The sequence below is a fragment of the Labeo rohita genome, chromosome 2 (genome assembly GCF_022985175.1).
Source record: "Labeo rohita strain BAU-BD-2019 chromosome 2, IGBB_LRoh.1.0, whole genome shotgun sequence".
Classification (NCBI taxonomy): domain Eukaryota; kingdom Metazoa; phylum Chordata; class Actinopteri; order Cypriniformes; family Cyprinidae; genus Labeo; species Labeo rohita.
The window spans coordinates 870,701-890,761 of NC_066870.1; the positions used below are offsets into that span (position 1 = coordinate 870,701).

Here is a 20,061-nt window from a genome sequence, read left to right on the forward strand (position 1 = left end):
CTTCATTAGGATCAGTGGGTTCACGTTCCATAAGGCTTTCCAATCTGATCAGTTCATTTGCTGGTGCCAGTGTAGTCCATGCATCTTCAACTGGACCATTCTTTTCAAAATCTTCAATTGCCTGTTCTATAGCCTCATTGTGTTTTTCATATTTGTCACGGTTTGTATTTACAATGTTGAACACACGCTGCAGTTCATCAGTGCCTGGTAGTTTTACTGAAGCAAATGCATAAAATGATTCATATGTAGGGAATCTTGTGGACTTAAGCTGTTCATCTCTGCGATATGGTAGGTAAAGTTTTAGAAGAGTTCCATAGAATTTTTCTGGGTTTTTCTGCTGTGAAAAACGAGCAAATCTAATAACAGCAGGCTTTCCCCTTGTTCTTTTCTGTATGTGTCCCATGTTTTGTTGGAGTGGCAAAACATGTTTACCCTTTTTCTGTCTTCCATAAACAATGCGATATTCACTTGCAAATTCAGCCATGCACATGTTCTCAAATTCAGGTCTGTTTGGCCTGGCCTTGTACTTGTCTGGCAATCCTGTCATCCACACATTCTCTACGTCATCATCCATAGTCTGCAAGTACTTAATTGGTAAACTCATCTTTACAGCATTGTCATCAGTAGGTATGAAAATGACAGCACGTGATGATGATTTCAATTTCAGACTGCATGTGCGAGCGACTGCCTCTTGAGCGCTGACCTCTGTTCTTTGAATAGGCATTCATGACCTGCTTCATGCACTCACGGTCTGACAGGTTATCATGGCTTGAGTCTTTTATCACTCTCTTCAGGTAATCACTCATCTCATGTTCAGCTTTTGAAATGTATGAGAGCATGTACATGATACAGCTGTAGGGGTTCAGAATGAACTGTATGTCCATGTTTGCATTCCAAGCTCTTAATAACATTGGATTGTAGCCATTAACCCAGCAGTCCTGTGGTCGTCTCTCCATAACTATTAAACTTGATGTAGACAGAGCCTCAATATGTTTCTCATACTCTTCATAAGTCATGTTTACTTGATTAAGTAGCTGTGTAATGGTTTCAAAATTCTGATTTGAGTCATTCAGTAGATCCCACACCTTCTGAAGCTGTTCTTTTGCAACACTGGCATAATCTCTTTCCTCTGATTGATTCTCTTCATCAGACTGATCTACAGGAGGAGGTCTGGGGCGGGTTATCGTGGTTCTGTTAATGGGTGGTTTAGGAAATCCAAATCTGCAGTGCTTTTTGTTCTTTCTACAGGATTTGGAGTGATTACGACTGTGCATCTGCACTTCACTTACAATTCTGTGCAGTTCTGGGTCTTTGTTTGGATCTGGTAATTTGCATGAGATGTATTTATCAATGAAATCACAAACATCCTGATCTTGATCTTTTTCAAACTCTGGAGCATCTTTCACCCAAAATAAGCAGTGAATGTGCGGAGAGCCACGTAACTGGAATTCTACTCTGTAAAAAAAGTCAATTACCTCACCGATAGGCCGAGCAGGTGACATGATCAGATCTCTCATTAGGGCTTCGACACGTTTTTCAAACATCCGCATGGCTGTGACTGGGTTGCTTCTCAGGATTTCACATTTTTCAGACCAGTCTAATTCAGCAAAGTTCACACTTTCACCTTGTTGTGCTTTAATAGCATTTATCACTTCAGGCCATCTCATCTCAGCAGCACTAAATGTACAAAAAAATGTGGGAGTGCCCAGCTGTCTTAGCATAGCAAACAAGTCACGCAAAGTTTTCTCCCAGTATGCTGGAGTCCCTCTTAATGGTTGCATGAAACGTGTTGCCTCCTTATTATTCACAAGCTTTTCTAACTCCTGTTTGTCCTGCAGCAGTGAACAGTTTATTCTGCGTCCATCACGGGTCATGGGTTTTGCTTTCCTCAGTTGGATAGACATACTAGATGTGGCCATGTGCATTTCAGTGACAAACTGTGCAAAGAAGATGTAGCTTGTGTCTCTTGCACAACGATTGTCAATAGAGAATAGCCTTGTGTTAAAGTACCTGCTGGGGGAAATATGTTTTGCTCTGTTGGGCTCATCAAAGGTATTTTTGCCATCAGGGAATTGCACTGGGAATGCAAGAGATTCCAAATTAGGAACTTTAAAAATGCTTACAGGACTGTTTTTCGCTGCTGGGGCAATGCAGAATATCCCATCATCATAAGACAACAGCTGCTGACCAAGATCTGGGGGCTGAAGGCATGTATCCAAAGCAAGGCCTCTTGATTGCTCTTCTGCTGTTTTCTCAGGGTCATCGCTTGAATCATTGTGTTCATTCTCATTGCTCTGTTCTTCAGTGTTTTCATTTTGGCTGCTGCTCTCAATATCCATTTCCTCAGAAGCACTGATATCATTTGTAGACTGCTCATGCTCATTGAACATTTCTTCTTCTGAGAGTTCTGCATTAATGAAGATATCTTTATATTCTGAATGGATTTCTTTTAGTTTTCTTAAAGCAGACAAAACCTTATGCATGTTCAAAGTCTGAAACTGATAGTGACCTTGGTAGCATAGGCGTCTTTTCAATTTCACTGTAAGCAGCTGTGATTCACTTCTGGGTCTGGGTAAACAATTTACTGTTGTTTCTACTTCAGATGCAACAGAAATTACAGCTCCCTTTATAGCTTTCTGTTGGCCTTTAGGAAGTGTTAAAATTTTAGCAAAAGGAATGTACTTTGCAATAACGTGTCTTTCTAGAATATTCAAATCACACAGTTCTGGAGGAATGGGAGTGAACTGAAGCATATTAGCTACAGCAATATCTGGCATTACACCTCTCAAAAGTGTCGTATGGCAGCAGTGACAGATCCACTCTGTTTTCATGTCTTCCAAGGCACACTGATCAGGGCAGTCAGAGCAGATGTGAACATAGTTTCCAGTCAAGCAAAGTGAAGCAACTGTTGGATTTTTTTTATAATTATGCACTTCACATTTACGCACTTGATTTGAGAACAGCGCTCTGGCACAGCATGTGCAGACATAAGTTGGCCCCTGTTTTATAACATCTCTGAAAATATTTAAGGCTCTTAACATGCCTGGATCTTGTACTATGTCAGACTGTCTATTTTGTAATGTTTCTCTCTGGTGGCGCATCAGGTACAATTTTTTGTATTTGTACTTTATGTCTTGTGCACAGTGTACTTTGTGAAGAACCTTAAATGTTGATATTTTGTTTTTAGATTTGAATAAATAATATTCTTTTTGACGAGCCCTAAAATGAACATCACAGTGATAATGCAGTTTAAAATTTTCTTTCCTTTTTTTATAGAAATTAGGATCATTTTTGCATCGGTTTGTATAATAGTCCTTTTTCCTCTGCCTATAAATTGGATCTTTTAAATATCTATCAGCAAGATTTTGCTTATGCTGTTTCTTATATTTAACATTGTTCCAGTAATTTTTAATTATGTAGTTTTTTTGTCTTTCCTTAAATTGTTCATCATTCCTGTAATTCTGAAGGATATAATTCTTTTGTTTCTCCCTGAATTGTTCATGATTCCTGTAATTCTGAATTATATAATTCTTTTGTCTCTCCCTAAATTGTTCATCATTCTTGTAATTTAAGGTTATTCCTTTTCTCTTTTTATTCCCTCTGTATTGTTCATTATTTATGTACTTGTTAACTGCATAAGACTTTTTTCTCTCTCTGTATTCATTAATATTTTTATAGTTGTTTTTCATTGTTTGTTTGTGTTCTTCTCTATAAGCATTATTATTCCAGTAGTTTTTCTTCATGGCTTGTTTATGTCTTTGTCTGTATTCACTACTTGTTTTATAATCATAGACTTTACGTACAGCCTGTTTTTTGTCATAAACACCTTGCCTCTGAACCATTTCTTTGTGCCATTTTTTACGGTAAGACCTTCGCTTTCGAGTCTTGTTCACTTTTTCTGTCTGCTTAATTGTCCCTTGTAAATGCTGCTGATTTAGAGCTGAAGATGCCAATTGGTCCTGTGACTGTATGCTATGAAAAAGTTCACTCAATGGTACATTTTTATATTTGTCTTGATTCTGAGTGATGGTACTTAGAACTTCCATTTTATCTTCATAAGTTAAGTGGGCTTGTTCATTAGTTGATGTGACTTTGTTAACAGCAGTCTCAGATAATTGAACTGGATCTTGGACTTGAATATACTGTTGTGGGACATCAATAGATGTGCATTGTTCATTGTTTGACAGAGCTTTGTTCTTAAACGAGACAGATGGTTGCACATCATGTTCAAGGTCACAGCAGTTCAGGGAGACTTCAGTCAAGGGGGCTTGTTCAGTAGTTGATGTGACTTTGTTAACAGCAGTCTCAGATAGTTGTTGAACTGGATCTTGGACTTGAACGTACTGCTGTGGGACATCAGCAGACGAGCATTGTTCATCATTTGACAGACCTTTGTTCTCAAACGAGACGGTTGGTTGCACATTGTGTTCCCAGTCACAGCAGTCCATTGAGACTTCAGTACGTACGCATCTTTCAGTCATGCTAATGAATGATACAGGCAGCAGCTCAAACTCTTCCTGGTCTCTCAAATCGAAACACCCTTGAAATAATATCAAAAGCCTATCTACGAGGTCCTGCAACTGATGAAACGTCAAAAATATAGCCGTACCTGTGCCTTCATCAACAGGCATTCCATATATTGATCTGCAGTGAGAATCAAAATAACCAAACCTCCCTGATCGATCTCTGAATACAGCGATACATGAGCCTCCACACAACAGCAAAGCATCACTCACATTAGCTCGGAGACATTGCAAAGTATTCTCAAGATTTTCATAGTGGCCTAGTGCAGGTCTATCTCTCAGAAATCCAAACCTCTGGGGATGTTTCAGGACATTGTAGCAGCGAGAGTTTGTCTCAATTGTCTTCGGTAGCTCATCAAAATTTAAAAAATTACCAACAAATTTTCCTTTTTTTTGCAGAGCTCGTTTGACACTAGTGTAAACTGCATCACCTTTCTGTAAAATGCCATCTAAATCGAAACTCTGTAGCTCATTTCGTTCATTATGGACTGCTAGAAACATCAAGGAATTACAAGTACACTGCCGGCCTCTAGAGTACACACTGTACCTTGCGTCGGACTGACAGTGAGATGCTTTAACAGACAGTACGTATGGATTTTCATCACTCATACCTGATACAGAGTTGGTATTGTTACTGGTGCCCAATGACGATTGTAGCTTTCTGCGCTGTTTCTGTGATTCACTCCTTTTTCCTTTTCTTGGCATGGTGATGTTTTAATACTGGAAATCAAGCAAATAGGTTTAATAATGGATACTGATATTCACTGATAGCTGAAATAGAACAAGGATAATGCTTTTTTAATCAGATATAAGTAGCTCAATGTGTTATATTATTTAAAAAAAAAAAAACAGTATAACAACAGTGAGTATATATAACAACAGTACTACAACAATTGATGTATAACACCAGTAAATTAATTAATGTGAAGTTAGATTAAATTAAAAAAATTATGTGTACTTTAAGAGAGTTGATATTCCAACGTAGTGAAATCTACAAAAATTCTCTTTCACCTTTTCTGAATCTGTAGTCAACTGTTCTCACCTAGGTTTGAAGTTTTTCCACAGACATGCTTTTCACAGTCAAGTCAAGCTTTTCAAAGTCAAGTGTTTCAAATTTCAAGTTTTTGTTTCAAGTTTCAAGAGATTTTGGGGTTCAAAGTAGCATATGGTGGTTCTGGCACTTTAATTTTCAAAGATGCATTAGCAAGCTTGCATATGCGTTTTGATTCATGCATTTTGGATTTTCATTTTTGGGCAAAATTGCATTTGGGGTGCGAGCAAGCGAAGCAGCAAGCAGTGCAGCGGCATTTTTTGATAGCAGCCAGTTAGTTTTGGTTTGAAGAGAAAGAATAGAATGGGCGAGAGATAGAGATTCAAGCGAAATAAAAGTTTGAATGAAAATAGATATAAAGGCATAGATAGGACAGGACAGTAAAGGACAGTAAAGGACACACACACAGACACACACACACACACACACAAAAAGTTAATTACATTCCTTACAGAAATCGGCAAATACAAAATTGTGATGCGATCTGGGAAAACCCATCGGATAGCACTGGGACATTTTTAGGAAATTTGAATTGGTCGAATGTCAATTTTTTTTGGTCAAAATTAGGTTTTCATTTAATTATTATTCTATAACATTTTGTCCATCATCTCTGAAAATATTTTGGCAAAATACACTTTTTAGTGCAGAAAAATAGCAATTTTTTGCAACTAGCAGAAAATACTGTGTGTGACATGTTGCGGAGGTGCTTTCTCTTAACGCCACAAAAACAAGTAACCTATCAAAATAAACCACATAATGTATTTAATAAGGGTGTATCAATGCACATTCTCTGCCAGTCTTGTGCAATTTTTTTTAATATCGTAATGCAAAAATTTTTTATAGACCACTGTCGTCAAAGACACCATTTGAAGTTAAACGCAGACGTTTAAATGGACATACCATGGATGAAAACTGCTATGATTACTCTACTGGTCTACACATAATATTCACATATGCTGTTCATAGGGGACGTATTGTATTAGCCCTACAGTTACAGCATAAAAGATTATTTAAACCTAATACTCTTATTTCATTTTTACATAACATTAATTTAATCTCACAATTCTGATTTTTTATTATCACAAATGCAAGTTTATATCTCCTAATTCGGACTCTATTTAACTAAAAAAGAGTGAGTTTGTCAATTCTGAGGAAGAAAGCCAGAAGTGTGGGATATAAACTCCTATTCTGAGCCGAGGGGAAAAGAGAGAAGGACGAGTTGTTTTTCCTTATTAGAACTGCGAGGTATAATCTCGGAATTGCAAAAATTAAATCAGAATTTTGAAATATAACAAATAATGTACCTTTTTTTTAAAAAAAATCTTTTATTCCATGGCTCCATAGATTGCCACATGAAAACCATCATTTTCTGCCACCAGATCGGCTCCGCCCAAAAAAAAACAAAAAACAAACAACTATCACCACTGTTTCAAATCTGTAAGACTGTCCCACTTTGTGACATCAATTTCGCATCACAAATGTTTACAAACCTATAAGTGGTCTATAGCTCTCCTATCTTGACAGACAGCTCTCGTCTTTAAAGGGCCCCCAGCACCATTTTAATATCACTATGCATTACTTCCGTTAAGTTCAGTTGGTGCAGCATGAAATAAAACTACAAATTACAACCCTGAACTGTGTCTGGTTATATACTAAGTCCAGCAAAAAGTAGAACAGGAGAAGAATTGGAGAGACTGCACACTGTAATATGTGATGTTTTATGAACAGATACACTTACTCTTCAAATATTTGCAAGTGTTCTGTGTTCCTTGGGGTCACTTAGTATCTTTTACATCATGCACACTGACTACAATAACTCTTTTACCACAGTAAAGTGACTTGAGATACTTGACTGTTTTGTTTCTGTTTTCATTGCCTCACTTTAAACCAGTTTTTCTCAATTTAATTCCTGAAAATCAGCCAACTTCAGATAACCATAAATTTTGTTGCGTTCAAGCTATGGACAAAATAAAAACAATTTTGAAAAGAACTTTCATATGGTATCAAAACCTAAAAAAGGTCAAATTTTGCCATATGTTGGGCTTCCCTAGATCACATCACAATTACACTTAGTTAAAACTAAACAGTAAACAGTTACTTGTACTAAAAAAATAATAACAATAATAATAATAATAATAATAAAACAATTCAACTAAAATGATTACTTACTGTACAAAAGAGAGACAGTGTAATGACAAATAAATACAAAATGCAATAATCAACATAATTTTCAACATATGATTGAATTACATTTGTATAAATGAACTGCATTTTTATATTAAATTTAAAAAAAGTTCTTACATAAATTGAAAAAAGATGTCCAGTCTACTGTAGGGGGGGGAAAATTATTTGTTCACATGTCACAAATCAAGCTGTTCATTTAAGCAATGAAAACCTGTTTTTTCTCAACACCTTTACATTAACTTTCAATAAAATATTTAGGGCTGGGTACAATTACACAATTTGATTTGATTCAGATTCACAAGCTTGCAGTCCAATTTGATTTCCAATTCAATAAGATTAAATATTGATTATTTTGGATATATACCAGGTACAGTACATGCCAAATTTTTCTTAAGGAAAAAAAAAAAAAAAAAAAAAAAAAACCTCCACTAATGCTGTAAAATATACAGAGAGTCAGTTGGTACAACATTATTATATTGTAACCTTATACATTTTATATATTATATTTTTATATAAACATATATACATGTAAACATGTGGTGGCTGTCATAAAAACTAGACAGATTTATTCATAAATTAAACATTGAAGAGCAGTTTAAATTATAATGAGCATGTTATAGAGCAGGGGTGCTCAACCCTGTTCCTAGAGATCGACCTTCCTGCAGAGTTCAGCTCCAACCCTGATCAAACACATCTGAACCAACTAATTAGGGCCTGAGGGAGCAGTAGATAATTACAGACAGGTGTGTCTGATCAGGGTTGGAACTAAACTCTGCAGGAAGGTCGATGTCCAGGAACAGGGTTGGGCACCCTGTTATAGAATATAGAGAGTTATAGCTGATTAACAAGTTTACAGTCACCGAATGTTTTTTCCGAGGTAAATGTGACATTACATGACAGTTCACAAGCTCTTATATTGATGTATTTAAAAGACTTTTTTTAATATCAAAAGTAACAAAACACTTATTGCAATTTATTGGATGGGAGTTGCGCTATGAAGTTCTATTCATTAACTGAAAACAGAGTAGGCTAATTGATTCTTGGAATTCAAAGGGGTCATTGGATGCAAAGTTCACTTTTACATGCTGTTTGAACTTAAATGTGTATTGGCAGTGTGTGTACACATCTACCCTATAATGCTAAAAAAAAAATCTACCCAGTGTTTTTTTAATTAATCAGTAAAAATAATTTCCCCTTTTTCTAAATCAAACAAACCATTCTCAGCATCTTGTCTTTGTGACGTCAAACCAACGAACAGTGTTGGGGGTAACGCATTACAAGTAATGCAAATTACGTAATGTTGTTACTTTTTCCAAGCAACTAGTAAAGTAACGCATTACTTTTTAATTGACAAGGAAATATTTGAGTTACTTTTTTCGAATAAGTAACGCCAGTTATTTAAGAATCATATCAACTTGAGGAAAATGGGCATCTGATGACCCCTTTAAGAATCAATATTGTTTCATTAAAATGAGAATTGATTAAAATTGAGAAATCAATTTCTTTTTACCCAGCCCTAAAATTTTTGACTAATGGCTAAATAAGTGAAATCTCATAATATTATAGACTAAGACAGGAATGTCTATGTAAAGCTTACAGAACATGTAGAATTATGCATAAATCAAAAATAAAGATATGTCTAATGTGACCAATTAGCATGTTGTGTGTATGTTACTTGCAAAGACAGCCAACGCAGCCTCAACCCTATGATTACATGAAAATAAATAAATAGCTAGTGTTTGTGATTAAAATTCTTACAAAAAAACATGCAAAAAGGCACTGTGTATCCGAGTATTAATTAGGCAACGTGAATACATGAATTACCTTGAAAAGAAGATGCCTATGGCCACACTTGCCAAAAGGGAGGAAGGAGGAGTACGACAACACAACCTAAAAAGTAAAAATAAAATAAATAGATTGGGCATGATCAACTACCATCAAATGTTATTCAGTTTGTTAGAAAAGTGTCTTACATTTTGAGAAATATGCTGATATAGATAGCCATTATAAATTAGGGGTGTAACAGTACGTGTATTCGTACATGGTTCACAGAGAAATTCCAAATGAAAGTGATCATCCTTATGCCCTACTCCCTTCGAAAAGCAGAGCCTTTGGAGTGAGCAGGCCAAAGGGAGCAACGTAATTTGCTCATTATCTTCAGCTGGCATGTTCCCTTTACAACGCAGCACGGTGTTCTTCAGCAGATGTCGCTGTTTTAATGGCAGTATATATATATATATATATATATACACACACCCACATATATACAATTGCTAACAACAATAATAAGACATTACTGCCATTAAAACAGTGACATCTGCTGAAGGACACCATGCTGCGTTGTCACGGGAACATGCCAGCTAAAGATGTAGGGAATAGGATTGATCACTTCCATTTGGAATTTCCCCATGAACCAAACGGTACGAATACACATACCGTTACACCCCTATTGTAAATGTAAATACTAAGAAGTCAGTTACTGCCAGACAATCAGCTAAAAAGATAACTTACCGTAATGATCTGGCATCCAAAGTTGCAGATACATAGCAGATTTACAGACATGCAAAAGAGAGAAAAAGAAATCAGTTATATCAGTGGTTCTCAAAGTGTGGTACATGTACCATTAGTGGTACACAGAGAAATCACTAAATGAAATATAAATTAATGTTAAAACACAATACAATTTAATTTAATCTTTAAGCAAAGCTTTTCTTTTATTTTTATTTATTATATTTACATGTACAGTACAGTTTTTATTTAACTTTTAGGTACAACACATTTTAATTTAATTAATTAATTTTAATCATTATTTAAGTGTTTTATTTACCTGTTTGTACACACTCTGCAGTGTTAATGTTCAAACTGTGTGTTAATGTTAAAGTGGATGACGACAATAAATAATATTAGGAATAAAACTGCCTCGCCTGTGAACTGTGCAGAGCTGTAGTTAGGCCTACTACACTACTGAATTTTAATTCTGGTCATTATGGTGGTACTTTAAGAACCAAATATATTCTAAGGTGGTACTTGGTGTAAAAGTGAGTCAGTGAGAACCACTGACTTATATGATTCACTAACATGAGTGTCAAATATTACATAGATTTTTTATGGATTGAATTACAATATTAATTAGAATAACTTCAAAGTCACTAAATAGTAATTATTATTGTCTAATTAGAATATCATTAATATATAAAATCTAAATATATAAATTGATTTACCACAAAATTACTAAACCGCAAAAAAATTAATGTAAATGCAAGGAAAATAAATAAATAAATTAAATTAAAGTGCATGTTTTTTCCATCTCCGCAAATCATTCTGCTGTTATACAATTTGGAACTAGTGAAGGTAGGTTTTTGCCGTGATAATTAAATGCAAATATTAAGAATCTGTCAGGCAGTCAATCAAACATGTACAGATGACCTTTATAAAGTCAACAGATATTATTAAACCACTGTTATTAACATCAAACGTACATTAGACAACAACAAATTATGGAAAGATAAAGAATTGGGTGGACAATATGTTTCACAATGTTCATGTTTCAAATCTATCAGTGCCGTGCACCTACAAACATTATATAAAAAGTATATACTATATGTTATACACAAGTGTTATTATTATTAACACCTAGCACCTGGAGTAAACAGAAATTTAACTGCACTTTTTCCTCCATAAAAAAGTAACTTCTTACATAATTTTCTTTTTTTTTTTCTGGTGTAAACATGGCCTAAACATTTTACCTTAACTAGTTAATTAAATGTATTAACATTATCTGTATTATATGCAGCTACAGCGATACGTGTCACTCATGACATCCGTAAGGCGGTCGCACATCGGACAAAAACAGCGGTGTCGCACCACGCCATGTGTTTAAAATTCATACACATTATTTTCTATGTACCCACACCGGCGTGTTTTACTTGTATGAGATGTAGACGCGGCGCCGGCGCGGTCTTCTCGTCCGGTGTGTGACCGCCTTCACTTGTGGACTTAATGCGCGAGGGCGCCCGCCAGCGTCGAGTATGAATGAAACACACATTGAGAGCGTTTCGCGCTTTATTATCCTCACATCACCTTACTTTTAGTAAAATAATACTGCTCTCAAAATATATGTGAAGTAAACGTATGACAATCCATCAATATTTGTGCCCACTTTTGAGCTAAAAGTCCTGAGGGACGTTGTTTAGTCACGACCGTACGGGAGATAACGTAACTTATTTTTCCTTAGTGTGTACATCTGAGGCTCATTTCATAGTAAATTTGGCGTTTTGTTCCTGATTATTCATCAAATAACGAACATTGGGCATATCAGTAAATGTTTTTGACAAAAGGAACAAATTAGACGCAAGACAGAAACCGTTACACAATCTCCTGCGGTTCCCTCACGAGACGAATTATCATAATACTTGACGGAAATTAACATTTTATTCATGTTTTAGCAGCAACAAAACATTGATATTCAAATAAATACGTTCAACTACTTCAAATGTATTGACCCACATGTACTTTGATAATCTTTAATTGAAAAATTACCTCAGAAATCTTTCGGTACTCACCTGAAGGAAAGACCGCCGGACCGGATGAATCCAGAATGATTGACAGCTCATTAGTTATGCGGAGTTCTAGTGGTCTCATTGGCCAGCTGCTATATTCGTTAACGTTTAAATACTAAAACATAATACCCTCATAATAAAATAATTAATAACAAAACTGAGTAAACAATCACAAATAATTTATTTACCAGCATCTGACAAAAATTAATAATAATAATTAAAAAATAAAAAAATACTAAAAAAACAGAACTATGGCAGCTAATTAGATATACACAATTTCTGTACAACTTACGTGCTCTTATTGCTTTGATGTATTATTATGAGCTATACACTGTAGCCATCCAGTACAATTTATTGATAAAAATAGACATTACAACTGAAATGTATTATATTATATTATTTTTACACTGTATCTATCTGTCGGTCTGCCTGTCTGTTTTTCTAATAAACTCCCGGAATACCTTAGCAACAGTATAGCAACACCCTCTATCTATCTATCTATCTATCTATCTATCTATCTATCTGTCTATCTATCCAGGGCCGTACCCACTATTGAGGTCCCTGAGGTCAGGACCTCTGTATTTTTCCAATTAACGTTCTAAGGTGTGCAATTATTTTTAGGGAAAGCACAGGGAATGTATGTCTTGACCGCATATATATATGATTTCAGTTATTTCAAAGGTCTCACAACAGCAACATAACCAAAACCCACAATGACACTGGCCAAACAAATAAATACAGTAAACAAGATAACAGGTCTTCTCATCAGAGTTGCCTCCCATTCCTGTTTGGGATGTTATTGTGTATTGTCAAAAATAAACAAACTATCTTCTCTGTTTCCAGTGTGTAGCGTGGATCATTCATTGCAACATTTAATTGGATTCTCATGTTTAAGAATCTGTTATCTTGAAAAATAATTTATACTACTACTGTCCACTGACTTGGTTTTAAGCCTATATTTTATATCCAATTTATGAGCCTTAAAACATCTTAAAATGCACACATATAGGTCAGGAAAATCAAAATTTTCTCGTAGGAGCATGCCCCCGAATCCCACCAACCAATCTCCATTTTGGGACCTCTGTTTTTATAAAATAAAAAACATATCTATCTATCTATCTATCTATCTATCTATCTACCTACCTATCTATCTATCTACATATCTATCTATCTGTCTATCTATCTACATATCTATCTATCTATCTATCTATCTATCTATCTATCGATCTACCTATCTATCTATCTATCTATCTATCTATCTATCTTCTATCTAAAACTTCTTTAAACATTTCAAACTTCTTAAAACTTCTTAAACATCTTAAAACCTTTTCAGACTGAAAACTGTCAAACTTTTAAAAATGTTTAAAAAACTTTTCAAAACTTTTCTTCTCAGGCTTTCTCAAGCCAACTTAAAGTTTGTCTTGACGAACTTTTTTATCTAGTTTTTATTAGATGTCTTAGAGGTAAATAGTTTTAAAGTTGAGACATAATTAAAAAGAAAAGTTACAATCAAATCATTTTCATTATAATCTTACAGACAATTGTCATTCCAATTGATTACAAAACACAACATGATATAATTCAGTATAGATTCTCTGAAAATGTATGCAAACTTAAAATTTGTTGAAACAACTTTAAAAAGGCAGCCTCTAAATCAGCTATGACATCCAGCACAAGGTTTGTAGTGTTACAAGTGTTAGAAATTGTTTTATTTTTCTGACAGGAAATATTTTAGTGATTATAATTGCAATAAAACTATAGTCTGCATAAGACATCATTCAAAATAAGCCTCCCTCAAAAATGTTTGCAAAGTTGAATCACTCTGTGAGGCTTTATTTTTATCTAATCCCTGTCTGCTTTTGTTATTGTTATTTAAACAAACTAAATGCTCTTCCATAAAGTTTTTTTAACTCTACCTCTAAATCAGCCACAGACATTTTCCCAATTTTGGAGTCATTTTCATTGGTTCCAATAACTCCTCCTGAGTTTGAACAGCTTTTCTTGTCTAAGCAGCAGAACGCAGTCCAGAAATGACTAGGCACATTCACTCTGTTGTTTATGTTACGAATGCTTGGTACCACTCCTGTCACAATGTAAACATGTTGTGAATGACATGCATTTAACAGATATTTTGCCAGTGATTCTTCTTCTTCCCACCAAAAAACTCTGTTAAAACATTTGGTTTGTGGAGCAGCATTAGTGAAAGTGAAGGTGGCATCAGCACAGCTCTGTGAGTTTGCCAGGTAGACTGGTGCCAGATGACCTCTGTCATAGCCAGAGCCCTCATAATCTCTGTTGATAGCTTGACTGACTCCACGTTTTTCTATATTCACAGTCCCCTCAGTTCCCATGTCTGGTCCTTTATTATTATCATCAATCTGCAAAATAATATAAAACTTATAAATATAAAATATAAATATAAAAAAGTCAATTACATACATGGCCATAAATGGCCAAAACAAAGATTTCAAGTCTTGTACCTGAAATGTTGTATTAATAATGTAGAGTGTATAATGTGTAACATAATTAATTTAGATGAAGTAATATTCCACTTACTTGAGGCTCAATGTACCAACTATTTCATCTTGTGCAGCTCATTAACCCTTCGAACTTGTAGGCTGAGTACACGGGAATCCTGTTGACAGTGTCATAGAATGTGGCATAATAAGCAACATTTTTTAGAGTTTGGCAGATCTGCCTGTATTGTGGACCAGAAAATCTTGTTGGTGATATTCCATTTGCAAAAAATTGACCACACTCAGTCTCAAAATCCTGCACAACTTTAGCTGAACCACCAGAGAGATGCATCAGCACTTGAAGAAGCAACATCATGATGAAGAGTATGAACTGATGGATTATCAAGTTCTCTGCAAGAACAAAAACTTGATATTTTTTCCACTAGCATTTGAATAGCAATCACAAGTCAAAGATCAAGCTATTACCAATTTAGAGACAAGAATGTAAGAAACACGACACATAACACCTTCTGTGTAGTAAGTAAATCTACTATTAGATACTCAACAAATAATAAAGAACAAAATGTAAAAGGCCAAAGTGAGCTCTACAAATATAATACAGTACATACCGACACCAAAGGCAAGGAAACACTGGTGTTATTGTTGCAGTGAGATGGGCGAGTATTTCTAACCTCCTGCTTTGTCATTCAATATTTGCTTTGTCAAGGAATGATGATGAACATTTTTAAATAAAATAAGCAGAGGCACACAAACTGGATCCACCACATATCTCCCTATGGCTACATTACATATTTAACAGGAAAATATGAACAGGACACTAAGTAAACTCTAAGCAAACTCTTCCTGTTAGTATTATACTTTCTCTCTGGTGGTTCAGCTTGAAATTTGTGGCTTACAAAATTCATCACTGTCAGTCAGTGTGCATGTTGTTTTCCATTACTTCAACATGAGAATCAACATTCAGGCATAGTGGAAATGTGAGCAACATGAGTTTATATCTGTATATAAACCAATAAAGAAGTCCAATAAAGAAAAATAGTGCAATATGATGTGCTTAATTTATACACTTCATAATCGATTTAATTATTAATTAGAGTCAAATATTTAAGAATTGTAAAATTGCTGGATTGTAAAGGTTTGTCAAATCTGTCTCAAAGGAAAGGACGCGTGAGGCCAAGTAGTGTAGTGTTGCGAATTTTAGCTCAAAGGGAAATGTATATAATAATTACAATTAATTATGATTAATTACAATTATTTATATCAGCTGCCAGTAGTAACTGCATTGCCTTGGTCGTTGAACAAGTGTCCGAATGCAGTCTCTGGTGAAAGATCTTGATGGTTTGGAGTGGTGGTTTTGGAATCGTGATCACGTTCTTCTGGGAAGAGTGATAAACTCCAAAGATGTCCTGACTCAATGGTGACTGGGAGTTTCTTCACATGTGAAAATTGAAGAAGAACCAAGAGCTGAGAGGGACCCAGCTGAAGTCCTGTGATCTTTGTGGAATGGAAAGACAAGGCCGCAAGGCCTGGCGCAGGCTTAGGGAAGTCCTGAGGAGTTCTAGCTCATCTTCTCAGGTTCTCCAGGAACCACTGACTGACTGAGGCGAGTCATGAAGATGAATTCCAGGGTTGAGTGGAACTGTCTGGCTCTTTGGGGTCGAGAGCCACAGCTCTGTATGTTGGGCCTGTCGGGCCCGCCGGGCACGCCCTGTGCCGGCTCAGGCTCCCCGTGGGTTCCTCCACACGGGCAGCAATCAGGAGATGTTGCAGACGAAGAAGAGAGTGAAGAGAGAGAAGAAAGAAGAAGCGGAAGCATTTAAAGTCTCTGGAGGCTGTGCCTCCAGAAGGTCCAAGAACCAATGGTAACTTTCACCTTTGAAGGGAAAGTTTACGACTCTTTGTCTGTGAGCGTGGCATTTTGCATATGGGATTCTATTGGGTGTTGATGCAAAAACAACTAAGGATTTTTAAAACACTGATACGTTGCATAGGTATCAACATCTAATTTACACCATCCTTTAGATCATCAAAATACGAATTAAAAGAGTCCAAATATGACATAGGTGGGCTGTATGACTAGTCATCTATCATAACGCATGCATAAAACAGTAGAAAGATAAATACAACAGACAAAATTAAAATACAATGCAGTAATACTGTACACAATGACCTGGGCTATGCGTGATAGGAAGGTCAAGGATGGGTTTGTCTGTGAATGAATGGGAAAGAAGTCATTTCTTATAGCAGTATGTTCCTGTTTTAGAGAGATTTAAGTAAGGGGAGATTCTCTCTACATACTTGCAGGTCGTAAAGTTTATCTGATCTGGCTGAGGTATTCTGGTTGCCATGGTAACCAGGGGCCTGGTGGGCCATTGGAGATGTCCCGGCAGCCAGTGTTGTGGATTGGGCGAGGGGTCTGTGATTATTTGTTAATTTAATGTTCCTTTGATTTGCTAAATCAAATGAACCATTGTGTGTCTGATTGGCCCAAATGCTACAGTAGTGAACAAACACGCACGCGCACGCGGAGCAGTGGGCAACCATATTGCCATCGCTGTGGTGCCCGGGGAGCAATTGGGGGTTCGGTGCCTTTCTCAAGAGATTCACCCCAGTTTTTTTCTTCGGCAGCAGTGTTCTCGTTCTGATAAATCCTCCTGAGCTTTGACATTTCTTATTGTCGTCCAAGCAGCAGAATACTCAACAAATGATAAAGAATAAAATGTAAAAGGCCAAAGTAAGCTCTATAATTATTACAGTACATACCAAAAGGTAAGGATACACTGGTGTTGTAGTGAGATGGGTATTTCTAACCTCCCTCTTTGTCATGCAAAATATGAACACATTTTTGTGATTATAATTTTTTATTTAGAATAATTAAAATGAATTACAGAGCAGTATAGAATAACATACAGATATATACTTGGATACATGTGCATTCACAGACATAAACACAATGGGCCTCATTCATGAAACACAAGCAGAATAAATTTTTGTGTAAACCGTTCGTAAAGTCATTCTGACAAACTTTCGAATTCATGAAAATGTTTGTATTTTCAAAATGTCAGGTGGTACGAAAGAAATATAAACCTGCTCTCTACCACTTGTAAATGGTGCGTAAAATGTTGTGTTCTTTTTAGCAATATGACACCTTTTATTTATTTATATATTTTATTCCCAAGAACGTTCCCTGTAGGTTAGCCAGGAACGTTTCCTTAACGTAAATAGAATGTTCCCTTTAGGTTAGGGGAACGTTCTATTTATGTTAAAAGAACTTTCCTGGCTAACCAATAGGAAACATTCTATTTATGTTCCTAGAAGGTTCCCTGAAAGTTCTCTGAAGGTTCCCAGAGCTTCACTCTGATACCGCTGCTGTACATCAGCACTCCCGCGTCCCATAGTAAGCGGCATGGAAGACAAACGGATGTGGACAATAACAATATCTACTGCAAACCATGTCTTGTTTTAAACTATTGTTTAATCCTTACAGATAATCAGAGCACATGAGATTGAATTATCCTTTAATACATTAGATTTTTCTTATTCGTTAATTAATGTAAGATAAGAAGTACCATAACCCAGATTTTATGTTTATGTAAAAGCACCAAATAACAATGACTTCAACAAAATATTGGATTTAAAAAATGTGAATTTTATTTTTACAGACATTAAAAACGAATTACATTTATTTGACTTTAATTAGGATAATATTACATTCGTTTCTTACCACTGAATTAACAATGATGCGCTTCTCTCTTTTGTTCAGTACACAAAAAACTTCTCCATTAACATCATGTTCTCTTCAATTAGATGAGTCAAAATTCCCTGAAATCACAATATTTACTCTCGAATATATATTAATTGTAAGTAATTATTCATTAAAGAGATCAATCAACAAATGATAAGTCAGTAAAACGAAATGACCGTTAATTTTTAAATTACGCGAGTGCGCGGCTTTCTGTGGAAGACAGGATTAAGTGCGTGCTGGAGAACTGTGTGCAGAGGGACGCAGTAGAGAAATATACAGACAAACCCAGTGTTTATGATTTTCTGACTATGCTTAACCTTGGCTTAATCTTAGCTATGAAACTGGAATTATATTATCATTATAATGCATTTTGACCATTTGATGTCTACACTTTATTAAACGCTTATTTCAATAATGCTTATTTATTTAAAAATAGTTTGTGTATGATAAAAAATGTATACATTTCAGCATTAGAATAATCAGAAACATCTGAAAAGTTTTAATTAGTTTACATGGTTATGACAACTAAAAATAACCTGCAGGTAATGTTCTGGGAACATTCTTTATAGGTCATTAACGCTTTCACATGTGAGTTTAAAATATTCTAGCTGAGCCCCCAGGGTGAGTTTTTTAGACGACCGTTATTTTAGACCGTATTGCCTTATTGTTTCCATGGTGATGTGTCATGCACAGCCACAATAGAGCTGTAAGACACATGGATCGATTTTATTTCACTTTTTCTTTTTTTATTAGTAATATTCACAAACGTGCTCACTAGATTATGAAATATATGATATTCCAATTATGAAATATGCACAAGTAAATGTATTTGGAAGTTAAAACACTTTTATAATGACCAAGTTAGTTGATCTATACCAGGCGATGGGCGCCCGGTATGAACTTGGCTACGTGAAATGTGCTAGAATGATGGAAGGAGTAGTTCAGGGTTCACCTGGGGTAACTTACTCAACTGAAGAAGTGTAATCACCCTAAGGGGTAAGCGCTATAGCAAGCTCTACACCATACCAGTCTCCTGAGTCCGGGAGCTTGCGATTAGGACTCCGGAAGATACTGGCTCCATTCACAAATTAGAGAATCCGGCGAATGTGTTAGGTGTAGCCCAACCTGCAGCTCTACAGATGTCTGTTAGAGAGGCCTGTAACTCCCAGTGCAGGGTAGACCTCTGGCCTGGTAGGCCATTTGGATCGTGTCCACAACCAGTGGGAGATCCTATTTTGGGGACAGCGTTCCCCTTCTGCTGTCCACCAAAACAGATAAGAGCTGTTCAGAACGTCTGACTTCTGGGTACATTCAGTATCATATGTGGACTGGGCAAAACAGACAGGTTGGGGTGCTCTTCTCGGGAAGGGATAGCTTGCAAGGTTACCACCTGCACCTATAAGAGTGGCGGGTACCTCTGGCACGTATTCAGGCTGGGTTCTCAGAACAACATGAGAGTTCGCCAGCCCAAATTCCAGACACAAACTGTTGACGGAGTGCAGTCAGGGAGGCTGTCTCCATG

General features: G+C 36.0%; 1 protein-coding gene and 1 pseudogene across 1 annotated transcript in view; both read right to left on the reverse strand.

The window, feature by feature from the left end:
- LOC127173652 (NAD-dependent protein deacylase sirtuin-5, mitochondrial) overlaps window positions 1–20,061 on the reverse strand; it is an 86,577-nt gene that overhangs the window by 27,564 nt on the left and 38,952 nt on the right. The window lies entirely within an intron of this gene.
- Window positions 13,986–15,446, reverse strand: LOC127173737 (endonuclease domain-containing 1 protein-like; annotated as a pseudogene).